A 12146-nucleotide genomic window follows, 5' to 3' on the forward strand; every position below is an offset into this window, starting at 1 on the left:
CTTTCAGAAGCTGAAAAAGGCAGGGAAACCTTGTCCTCCACACCTCCCACTGATACCTTGATTTTAGTGAGACTTTTGACCTCAAGAACTGTATAATAATACATTTGCATTGGTGTAAGCCACTAGGTTTGGGGTAGTTTATTATAGTAACACTAGAAAACTAAAACAACCTCACACTGTAAAATTAGAAGTTTGAGAGAAAAGTGGTTGATGCCAGGGCGACATTAGGTCAATCGTGGAACAACAGGTCTCTTTGATTTCTTAATTTTTGTCCCATTCTAAGTGTATGATTTGTGAGGTTCCTCATAATACATCATGCACTTCCTTTGGATACATGGTTTACTAGGGGAATTGGTTTATCCTTGTCTACTTCTTACGAGCTGAGAACACAGACTATGTATACTGAGTACCAGCTGTAATCACAGGCCAGTTGAATATGTGATTAAGACACAAACACAAATAATTACACCGTGTGCTTCCGTTAAACAAGATTTCTGTTTTTCCTCAAATACATTTGGCATCTTCATGTTGGGCTTTGGTCCATTCCTTCAACATCTACTTTACAGCCCCACTGCTCCTACATGCCACTCATAAGCATCTCATTTGCCTGGATGCAGCTAAAATCACAGAAAATTAAGAAAGCCTTTCCTCAGGGCACTTAACTATGTGGAGATATATATATGAGATCTTTGAGTGGCCTCAGAGAAACTTGAACACTGAAGCATATCGCTCTTTCTTGTCTCTGTTTTAACTTTAATCCAGCAGTTGACAGAAAAGTAGCAGGAGAGAGAGAGGGAGAGAGAAAGAGACAATTATCTCAGCAAAAATCACTGTAACGAGTTAGTGGAAGATTTGAAGTAATTCTGTACCACATATATTGCCATGTCTTCTTGACTGCTATGCAGCTTTCTACCTTGAAACCACAACAAAAACTTCACTAGGGAGGTGAGCAGAGCAGACCCCATAATGTTCTGTCTACTAAAGATTTCACTGAGCTGCTCACTGTGTTGCTATGTCTTTTATATCAATCGTGGGTTTGTGGGTAGATGCCAGTGCTGCTTACCAAACAATCAGGCCTTTTCTCTAGTCTGAATTGGCCAGATTTATACACTTTTGGCAGAATAGGAAGCCTTGGAAAATTTTTTAATTCTATATTTAGTTTTCTCCATGTTATGGTCCAGAAATAATGAGTTGAGACTTCCTGTTATGAGCAAATCGGTCACATTTGCTAATGTGTCTATGGAAAATCTGGTTAATAAGTATATTGGTTTCAGACACAAGGGAGCTTTTCTATGATATTATCCTGATAATGAAATCCTAACAATGCTGAACAGCTTTACAGTGTTATGGCAGATGTCTTAATAGGTTTTATGATTTTGTTTATTACCTGTAGGATATATGAATGTGTGAGGTGGAGTTAAATTATATATTATATTATATGAGAACTCTAATAATACTTTATATCTCTATTTCAGCTGTAATAATTCTGACTTGTTAACTGTACATGAATTTATCTTACATCATGAAAAAGTGACTGTTTGAGAAAAGAGAACCTGTCATATTTATCCTGGCATCTCTACTATTCATAACACCATGACTTTTGTGTGTTAGCTACTCACTAAATGTTGGTTAACTTGATTCATTGACACAGAAGAGAAAAATAGATTGAGCTAGTCCCTTTGTCTCACTTATTTGCTTCTTAAAAACTGATGGTGAACTAGAGAATGTGGTTTCTATATATGTTCGAATGGTGTTCCTAATTTCAATTTACCACCCAAATTTAAGCTTCTCTTTGTAGGAGCAGAAGCTACCCTAGCAAAATTATGACATGGTATAGATCAAACCAGAATGCACCCTCCTCTGTAGGAAGGCATATATGAACAAGAAAAGTCTGTACTACACTTGCTTAGTATTTTTCTCCTGAATTCAGTAATCGGGTGTGGACCAAAGTGCTGTTTTACCAGAAGTGTCTCCATTGGGAAATAGGAAGCCAGTAGGTGCAAAGTCTGGACCTCAGAGAGGCTATGTCATCTCTTCAAGGTAAGAAGTGGAGTGTAGGTTTGAATCCCAGTTAAATCAAATACTTTTTTAAAAGAACCCTTTAGAACAGGGTGAAGAAGGATGGCAGGAGCACATTGTAGGAAATCGCTGCCTCCCCAGGGATGGAGCCTAGTGAGGAGCTCGCGTCCTGTCACGAGGCCAGACAGAAGCAGAAAAGGTGCATGGGCTGTGTTGTCTGCTGAGGAGGGTGCCAAGAAAGTCCAGTTTACACAGGAAAGCAAAGGGGAATAAAACATGCAATCCACAGCACTTTTATCAGGTACGAGGCATTGTTCTGACTCCTATCAACTGCATTTGCCATATGATTTTAAGTTACTTAATTTTCCCCAGGTTCATTGAGATATAGTTGACATGTTGCATATGCAAGTTTAAGGTGTTCCATAAGATGACTTGAAACAAGTGTGTATTGCAAAAGATTTACCATAGTGAGGTTACTTACCACACCCACCACGTCACATAATTGCCACATCATTGTTGTTGTGGTGACAAGAACATTAAAGCTGTACTGTCCTAGCAGCTTTGAAGTAAACAACTCAGTAGCGTTAACTGTAGTCAGCATGCCCTGCTTCAGATCCCTGGAACTAATTTGTCTCATAACTGGAAGTTTGTACTCTTCAACCAGCAGCTCCCATTTCTTTCCCCACCCCTTAGTTCTTGGCAACCACCATTCTACTCTGTTTCCTTGAGTCTAATATTTTTAGATTCCTATGTGAATACAGGGTCCACCTTTTTCTGTCTGACTTATTTTATTGAGCACGGTGCCCTCAAGGTCCATCCATGCAGTCAGAAAAGGCAGAATTTCAGTTTTCTGTATCTGAATTATGTATGTATAATACGTATGTCTTTATCTTTACCATATATACATCTATATGTATATACACACACATGTGAGGGAGGACTAAAAATATACAATTTATTTATAAAAATGTGTATTTATTATTACATGTTTAAACTTCAGTCTCCTTCAAAGTACTCTCCATTTGGTGCAATACACAAGATGTTTTTTCCACTGCTCAAAACAGTTTTTGGACTTGATTTTGATGCCTTTTAGTGCTTCTGTTATTTTTTGCTTCACCTCTTCCACATCAGCAAAACATTTCCCTCTGAGGACTTTCTTCATCTGGGGAAAGAAAAGTAAAGTCTCTTGGGGCAAGATTGGGTGAATAAGGAGAGTGCGGCCATGTCATTGGGGTCATGTCATTTTTGGCCAAAAACTACTGAACACTCAACTCGGTGTGGGCAAGTGCACACATAAATCACCCATCATGAAATGGGCAAATGTATTGAAAGAGTCTTCTAAAAAATTCACTGAAGTTGAACACAGCCTTTCATAACAACCCCACCTGGTACACTGATACAGATGGGTTCCTAGAACACTTACTTATCAGAAGCCTGTACTGCAAGGGACCTGCCACCCAGAAGATAATTCTGGTTTTTGGGGTCCCCCTCATGTGTATATATATGTCTTCATCCATTTATCCATCTGCGGACACTTAGGCTGCTTCCATACATTGGTGATTGTGAATAGAGCTGCAATGAATGTGAGAGTGCAGGTATTTCTTTAAGACAGTGGTTTTATCTTCTTTATGTAAATACATACTCAGAGGTGGGACTGCTAGATCAAACAGTAGTTTTGTTTTTAATTTTTTGAGGACTCTCCATACCGTTTCTGTAGTGGCTATACCAATTTACATTCCCACCAACAGTGCACCAGGATTCCCTTCCCTCCACATCCTTGCCACCCTTTGTTATCTCTGGTCTTTTTGACAGTAGCCATTCTGCATGTTAATATTATTGGCTGTAATGACAGGTAGAAACTACAGGCATGATCATATTATCTGATAACATATCCCCTGGCATTTGGAGGAGTGTGTGTGCATGCACACACATGCACAGCTGGCTGTGGTGTGTGGGTGTTGGAAAGGGGAGGTAAAGAGTTATCGACCTCTTTTAACTAGCAGTGTGTCGTGGTCTGAGCTTGTATTAGCTGTAAAATTTAGTGAGAGATATTGAGGCTATGCTCAAGGAGAGAGATTGGAGTCTGCCATAACAGTTGGAAAGGTACCAAATTGATTGAACTTAAGTGGTGCCTGTGGGAATAAAGAAAAAGAAATAGATTTGAGTCTCTGCTTTACCAAAGGAAATAGGATTCTTCCACAGTATTGCACAAAATGCATTTCAAGGATACATGCATAGGAGGATTTGAGGTGTAGTGGAAAGATTGATTGGAGTGAAAACAAAGGCCTGCCCCCAGGAACACTATACCTAATGTCGCCCCCAAGACTGGGTGGCTCAGCTTTGTCTCACTGTGAAGAAGTCCAGCCTGTAGGCCTGCAGGCTAGCACTTGTCCCCACCAAGCCCAGGAAGAGAGCCATGCTGTCAGCCCAGCATCTGAGGCTCCAGTAGTCCAGCACATTCTCTGTTCCCACCCAGCCTGCTGTCAGCACTGCACTGTGGCCCCCATGACTACTAAAGGGAGAGAACATGCACACTTCTGACCTTTGTTAAGCTTTGGTTATATTTTCTTGGGTTTGGGGAGGGGGTAGTTTTCTTTCAAACTCTCCAATCTCTTTCTTGGACATCCCCAGGCCTAGCCTGAAGCTTCCCCCTACTCAATTCCTTTCCTGGATTTTCTTGGGTTTTGTGTCCTTATCCTATCAGATTTTTTTCTCAGATTTTCGTCTCCTTTATGGCTGCTGTTTTGGCCCCTATTGCACTTGCTTCATAGTTTTGCTCATCGTCTAGCTTCTACTATGCATGTGCTTAGTAGAAGGACTTCCTCCAGACTGTGTAACTGCTCCCCTGAACCACCCAACCCCCAGAATCCAGATAAATGGGCTGGCTGTTCCCCAGGGAGATTGGAAAGCCAGGCTTTCTTGTTTGCTTGGTGGTTGATTACAGTCCCTTTGGCAAAGGACACAGCTGTCCTCTAGAGTGTCTGCAAAGCTATAGCTTCCCAACCTGATCAGGCTCTGCCAGGTTGCGCCCTTCTTTTTTATTCATACCTAACTGGCTACCTACACTAACCCTTGTGGAATCAACTAGGATTGGTAACTTGATTGGATGCTAGGGAGGAGGAGATGGGGTTGCTGACTCTGAGACTTTGAGCCAAGTAACAGAAAGCCGTGGGACCACAGTGCATGCTGAGGGTGACATCAGGGGACTAAGTGAAATCCAAAGTCTGGTCTAGAAGATATTTTTAAAGCACTTTCTTTATGAACATTCTTCCTGTATTGGCTGAATATAGTAAGATGCTCTATTGCCTGGATAGCACTGAAAGAAGTAAAGGTCTTAAATGTTCTATGTACTCAAATCACTTCTAGTAATTCTTTTCTGTTAGCAGTGAGCCACTGTCATCAACAAAAATGGTGAAATCTATGGAAATGATACAATTCCTGTGTATTTTCTGTTTAGGTCCACCTTGCCCCCACTACATTTTCCTTTCATTTCAAAGGAATTGTTCTGTGAAATCAAATTTAAGTAAAGACTTTTTGCTTTTATGCTTATCAAGGTTAACAATTCACTTTTACTCTATCACTGAGGGATAACTAAATCAGGGAATACATCTGCACTATTTTCTCCTGTACATGCTGACTTTTAGCTCTACTATGATTCTGGAATTCAGAACATAAACGGGATCACAATCAGTTTTGCTTAAATGGATATTAAGATTATGGTACTTTTTTTCCAGGAAAACAATACAGGAAAAAGTTTATCTAAATGAGAAAAGGACTCCATTTGAAGATTCACATAGTAGTTATGAGGACTTTGACTTTTGTGTCTTCTGACTATTTATTGCCTTTTTTCACCCAAAATATATGTATGAGGTTTCTGTCCTATAGAATTTCTTGCATTTTCTATTCAGATGAAAAATTGGGGGATTTCCACATGAACGAAGGATTCCAGATGAACTAAGGATTTTTGCATTATGACTAAGGATTTCCACTCCTTAGTCACAATGCAAAATAACATCAAGATCTCACAAGGGAAATGTGCAAATGCCACACAGAACTTGGGAATATTACTATGAACAAGTTCATTGCCAAGACCCTACTGCTGTGTTTCACACTCAGAATCAACAGCCTGTTCCAGGAGCACACGTGCTCTTCATCCAGGTTTCCTCTCAAGAGTATACTTCCTCTCTTCCCTGTACCTGCATTGTTGCAAAAGTTTGGAAACTGGAACTAAAAATAGGAGCTCACATTATCATACTTTTGGAATTACTCTTGAGAGTTTGTAACCTTGGCAAAGGTTAGTCACCTTCAGCTATTTTCTCCCCTGAGGTTCGTGGTGAACAAGTTCTTTCTGGATTTGGCTTTAATTTTCTAAAAGGTTTATGGAGCAGTCACAACTGTCTGTATTTATCTGTAAACACAAAGAACTCAGCTGTTCAACTTTGATAATGTGATTTTCTGTAATTTAACTCAGAGATATTTCTTGTAAGTAAAGTGAGTGAAAGTGTTCAAATTTTACTGTGATTACATAGGCATTAAAAGTTGTGTATTAAAGTCACTAAATTATATTTGCAGTTTTTTTCTACTTCAGGAAACACTGTTTAAATCATGTGATTTTGAATTTTTGGTAGATTTGCTAAAAATGAATACTTAAGATGTTCAAATAATTTAGTAAGAAAAATGAATTGTACATGTAGAAACAAATATGTAATGTATAATTGGAGCTCTTTAAACTTTTCTAAAAGGGTCTATAAAGTTAACAAACCACAGTTTCTATCACTCAAGATAGTAATTGTTAAAGATTTAATACTACAATAACAATAAACTAAATTATACAAAATATATTGTTCACATTCCCCCCAAGTCTAAGATTCCCCCAAATCTTACGTGGTTAAGTTACTTTCTTGATAACATAATGTTATATATAAAACTGGACATATCTTTGTATTTCTTTTAACTGTAGAACTTTTTATAATAACACTAAGTAAATATTTTAATTATACATACAACTCTTTTACATGTGGCATTCTTCTAATGAAAACATGTTTACAATTATAAAGTCAATAATCATTTATTTGCATTAAATTGATTATTACCATCATATTTGCATTATACAAAAGTAGTTGATAACATAAACAACCCTTTGACCTGTTATTCCTCCACATCTTTTGAAAAAGAATGTCCTTTGAAGTGCCTCTGCCCAGTACAAAATGAAGTTATATTCAGTCAATGAATCACCTATAACTCATCAGGTAATTTTACCCCAAATAAATGTATTAAACACTTACTAGCTACTAAGCACTTCACTGTGTTGGGATAAAGGTATCTGGAGAGTTCTCAGGAAAGATGTCTGGTTTTGATCGTCAGACATGCTGCATGACTGCTACCCACGCTGCAATTTGGTTGGCATGTTAGCGTGTGCTTAGTTGTGAACTACACAAAATTTCCTGATGCTTTTATTTTTTGAACTAAAGTTTTTACTAGAGGGTACAGAAATATACCACATTCTATCTTCTAAAGGTATTTGCTTTATTTGGTTAAATTATAGCAAATGCCCAGAGATTATTTACATTATTCTTGTAAACATTCTATGTATTTAGAAATGCGGTTATCAAAATCTTTGGGAAGCGCATTTTATAATAGGCTATTGCTTAATGCCTACATCTAAATATGGTATCCCCCACACGGGAAATCAACTTCTCTCACCCACTGACTGTGAAAAAGTTGCACTGCTGTTTCATGGAGAAGAAAATGGAATTTGGATACAAACTTGAATTGGAATCCAGGACCCAAGTTTATTAACTACATGACCTGACATAAGTAATCAAAACTCTGAGCTTTAGAGTTATGATTTAGAGTTCTCATACTTAAATTATGTATTATAATGCTTATCTTATATGGCTTATAGGAAGATCATGGATTTAAATTATTTGGTAAAAACCTACCTAGAATATGAGAAATACCTAATAAGCAACAGCTCTTTATTTCTGTAAAGGTTCTTGTAATTTCTTCTAAAGCAAATATGGCAACACTGCCCCACCATCAGATTCGCCATCGTTCAAGGAGAACTTTTGTGGCAGATGGTATGTGTGCACAGAATGGCTGGCTGAGTAGGGACTGCAATGTGTGATTAGGAAATGAAATGAAACTGACTGACTGGCTCTCAAGGGATTCAGCATATGACCTTGGCTTCTTTATTACTGTTCAAAACTTACTGAGCTATCTAGTCTTAGACTCAGTGAAGATTCACTGACACATTATGTGTATAGTAATTTTACAATATGTTCTATACATGATATTAACTTATGTGCTGGTTTGGTGTTCAAAATGAGGCTGAATCAACATCAGAGAAAGGGAATCGGAAGATTATATTCAGCAGTTCAAGTTGCCAGATGGGTCACCTTCTTTGACCCAAGACATGTTATAATTTAAGCCAAGCTAACTTTAACTGTGGAAAGTATAAACTAATTGTGAGTGTCAAAGCGAGTTGTTTAAGAAGAGAGAGAGCTACCTTTCCCTCTTTGAGAGGCAGAAGTGGGAAGGGAAAAACAGAGTCTTGAGATTTGTGTACAAGGTTGCTTCTGGCTAAATGTTAATGATCAGTTGTCTCTGAGCCCTGGGAAAAGTGTCAAAGTCATGCTCTTTTTCTATTCAGGTAATTTTTAAATTATACAAATTGTGTCCATGCTGAACTATACTACAGATTATAAATCTGTGGGTTTTTAAATTCCTGTAACATAGAATGATTTCATGTTTTGAGCTTGATGAAAAAATAATGAAAAACTCTATAAATGTTGCCTAACAGAAAAAAAGCTTTTGTTTTTGAGTTGTACTGAGTTTAAGCTAATGAATCACTCTGCTTGTATGAGGAAAATAGAATTTTTAAATGTCTTAATGAAACTATTGTCATTCTTAAACCTTTTGGTTGACAGATATATTAATCATAGCTACTTAACATAATATAGTACCTTATAGAGTCTGCAAAGTCTTCATTAGTCAGGAAAGTTTTAAAGCTTGTCTAACATTGAAAATTTTAAAATAACACTGAATCTTTAACCACTAAAATTTCACTTTTACTTAGTATAAAAATATCAAAAGCAATCTTATTTTTTAAAAATCAGAATGATTTATAAATGCGTATGTTTACTTTATTTAACAAAATGTAAAAATAAATTAGGTTTTATTATGAAGCTTAGGCAATTTGTTCCCCAAAACTTTGGGATTATATTGTGGGAAAATAAGAATATATTGTATAGTTAACATTGAGGTGATATCATCTGTTTAATTTAGATATAATTAAAGGCATTAATTTATAAATTTTTCAGTTTTCAAAGCTAGCTTCTAAAAATAAAAGCATCTGCTCTGTACATTTACTGAGTAATCATATTCTGCATTGAGTTCTCAACATAAAGAGATATATTGCTTAAACCACTTAACGCCACAAATTAGATAAACGTACTAGAGAGTTTCTGTTTTTTTTAAAAGTATCTAGCCATTGTTATTTTCATTCAGCAAGTATTCCAGGCCAATAAAATTTGTTTTGCTCATATGTAAACCCAAGTGATACAGAAAAACAAGCATCAAAAGCTAAACTTTATTATGGTGCTACATATGCAGTTTTCCATTTATATTTCCCTTGAAATCAAATTAAATGTCAGGCAGTGATTGATGCTTGTGCAGTGGAAATGTGGAGAACATCCCATTTTAGAGATGAGGGACTAAGTGCAGAGAGTCAAAGTCATACCAGTTACTGGGAATGCTGGGACTGAAATCAAAGTCTCTGGTTACCGGCCGACACATAGAGTTAATGATTTGAGTCCATGTTTATGATGTTTTTGAAAGGGAAATCATATTGTATTCTTTCATACATTTCCATTTGAAGGTATAGCTAAATCAGCTCTGGTATTTAAAGGGTAGATACGAAGCGATATTTTCCAGATTCACGCTTGGCATCACTAAAATTTGTGTATCAATTTATTATAATTTATCTAATCTAGTCCTTCTTGTCTGAATATGGATTTGTGTATGTATATTTATATCCTGAAGGTAAGAGGGGGAGTTCTACTGTTTCTCATTTTGAAACACAGTCAAGTCATGTGAACTGGTGCATAATTTATAAGTTAAATGTTAGGTGGCTGAAATTTCACTAATTAAGAAAATTTAAAATATGAGTAAAATGAAAATACATAGATAAATAATGAAGTATCATCAGTTAAAGTCTGAATCAATCTTTAGGGAATCTAAGTATAAAACAATTACTTGATTTATGATGATTAAAAAAACTAAGAGATTTTAACAGTTAAGACTGTCTTTTTTAAGTTGAGTATGTATAGCTGTCTTATCATGTTTTTAGTAGACTCTTCAATTCATCTTTTGATATTAGATATTTGTGTTCAGAACCTGGCTTTATGTATTTAATATGTAGGTGCTATTCACTGTGTCCATTAGATATTTGCCTACTTCTCAGGGTTTTGTAACTGAGAATACGCAAATCAGGTTACTATCAAACAGTTCCTCTATGCTTCTTTGGCCCATTATCTAGTATATTCCATGAATTGCTAAAAAGTTCACCAAGACCCTTTGGCAGTTACCTATAGATATTAAAGACACACACATACACAAACACACAAGATCTAAAAAAATAAAAAGAAACAGAGAATATCAATGTTTTCAATGTTGTAAAAGGAGTAGGCATCAGAAAACCTAGCTCAAAATCCCAGCCTCTCAGTTAACTTGCTTTGTAAATCCTGGGTAAATCACATAATCTGAAATAAACTCCATTAAGTGACCTATAAACAAGGTTTATAACGATAATAATAGTGCTTCCTTCACTTGTTTCGTATGAAAACTGTGAGTTTATATAAAACTTTACCTTGCAGACTATAAATTATTACGGAGCCCTTTCTAGGGCTGCTGCAACAAAACCACAGACCAGGTGGCTTAAAGCCACAGAAACATGTTCTCTCTCAGTTCTGGAGACTAGATGTTTGAAATTCAGGTATCAGCGAGGCTGTGCTTTCTTGGAAGCTTCCAGGGGGAGTATCCTTCCTTTCTTTTTCTACCTTCTGATGGGCCCAGGCTGTGGCTGCGTTACTTCAGAGTATGTCTCCATCTCCATGTGCCACCCTCCCTGTGTCTCTTGGTCTTCGCACAGCCATCTTCTTATAAGGACACCCATCATACTGGCTGAGGATCCACTCTACTCCAGTACAACCTTATCTTAACTAATTATATTACCTATTTCCAAGTATGCTCACATTCGGAAGTGTTGGAGGTTAGGAGTTAAAGTTATTTTGTGAGGGACACAAGTGAACCCGTAACAGTCTGCTTCCTAACTCGCCCCAGACTCAAGTCCTTCCCGTGTAAAAATATGTTCACCCAATTCCAACATCCCCAAAGCCTTAACCATTCCAGCATCACCTTGTATGTAAATTAGTATGGGTGAGACATGGGGAATGGCTCATTCGAGGCAAAATTCTTCTCCATCTGTGGACTTGTGAAACCTAGACAAGTATCTTATCCCAAGATACAGTAGTAGGATACATATAAAATAGACATTCTCTTTACAAAAGGTAGAAATTGGAAGGGAAAAGGGGTTGCTGGCCTAAAGCAAGTTTGTAACTTAGCAGAGCAAATTCCATTAGGTTTTAAGTCTTGAGAACAATTCTCCATGGCCATTGTCCTGTCCTCTGGTCCTGCTGGGATGGCCTCACGCCCTCAGCCCTGCCACTATAGCTGAGCAGGTAGCTCTACCTTCTAGAACTGAGCAGGCCCTTAGCTGAGGCCTCTGCATCTGTGGTTCTCCTCTCAGAGTCATTCTTCTTAGTCTCATCTTATCTCTGTTCTTTTTCAGTGCAGTCTGGTAGTGTTTATGCTGCTAGAACATTTTAAAAATACTTCATCCATCTCTTGTGTAATTCAGAACACTGAAGTCACCAGACAAGAGGGTTCTCTGCAGATCTTTTCTGGATACTTGAATCTCTATTCCTCACTCCTACTGAGATAATTGATTGGATTCAGGTTGTTTTAGACTGTTTTTGGAGCATATTTTCTGGATAGGCTGAGAATTTTCTAAACCATCATGTTTTGGTTCCTTTTGCTACATGCTTTCTTCGAAATGCCTAAAACAG

At 37.2% G+C, this 12146-nt stretch overlaps 1 protein-coding gene across 8 annotated transcripts in view; it reads left to right on the forward strand.

The window, feature by feature from the left end:
- SLC16A7 (solute carrier family 16 member 7) overlaps positions 1-12146 on the forward strand; it is a 155120-nt gene that overhangs the window by 55230 nt on the left and 87744 nt on the right. The gene's annotated exons all lie outside the window — the stretch shown is intronic.

The sequence above is a fragment of the Artibeus jamaicensis genome, unplaced genomic scaffold, assembly GCF_021234435.1.
Source record: "Artibeus jamaicensis isolate MK-2021 breed Jamaican fruit bat unplaced genomic scaffold, CSHL_Jam_final contig_233, whole genome shotgun sequence".
In the NCBI taxonomy this organism is placed as follows: Eukaryota; Metazoa; Chordata; class Mammalia; order Chiroptera; family Phyllostomidae; genus Artibeus; species Artibeus jamaicensis.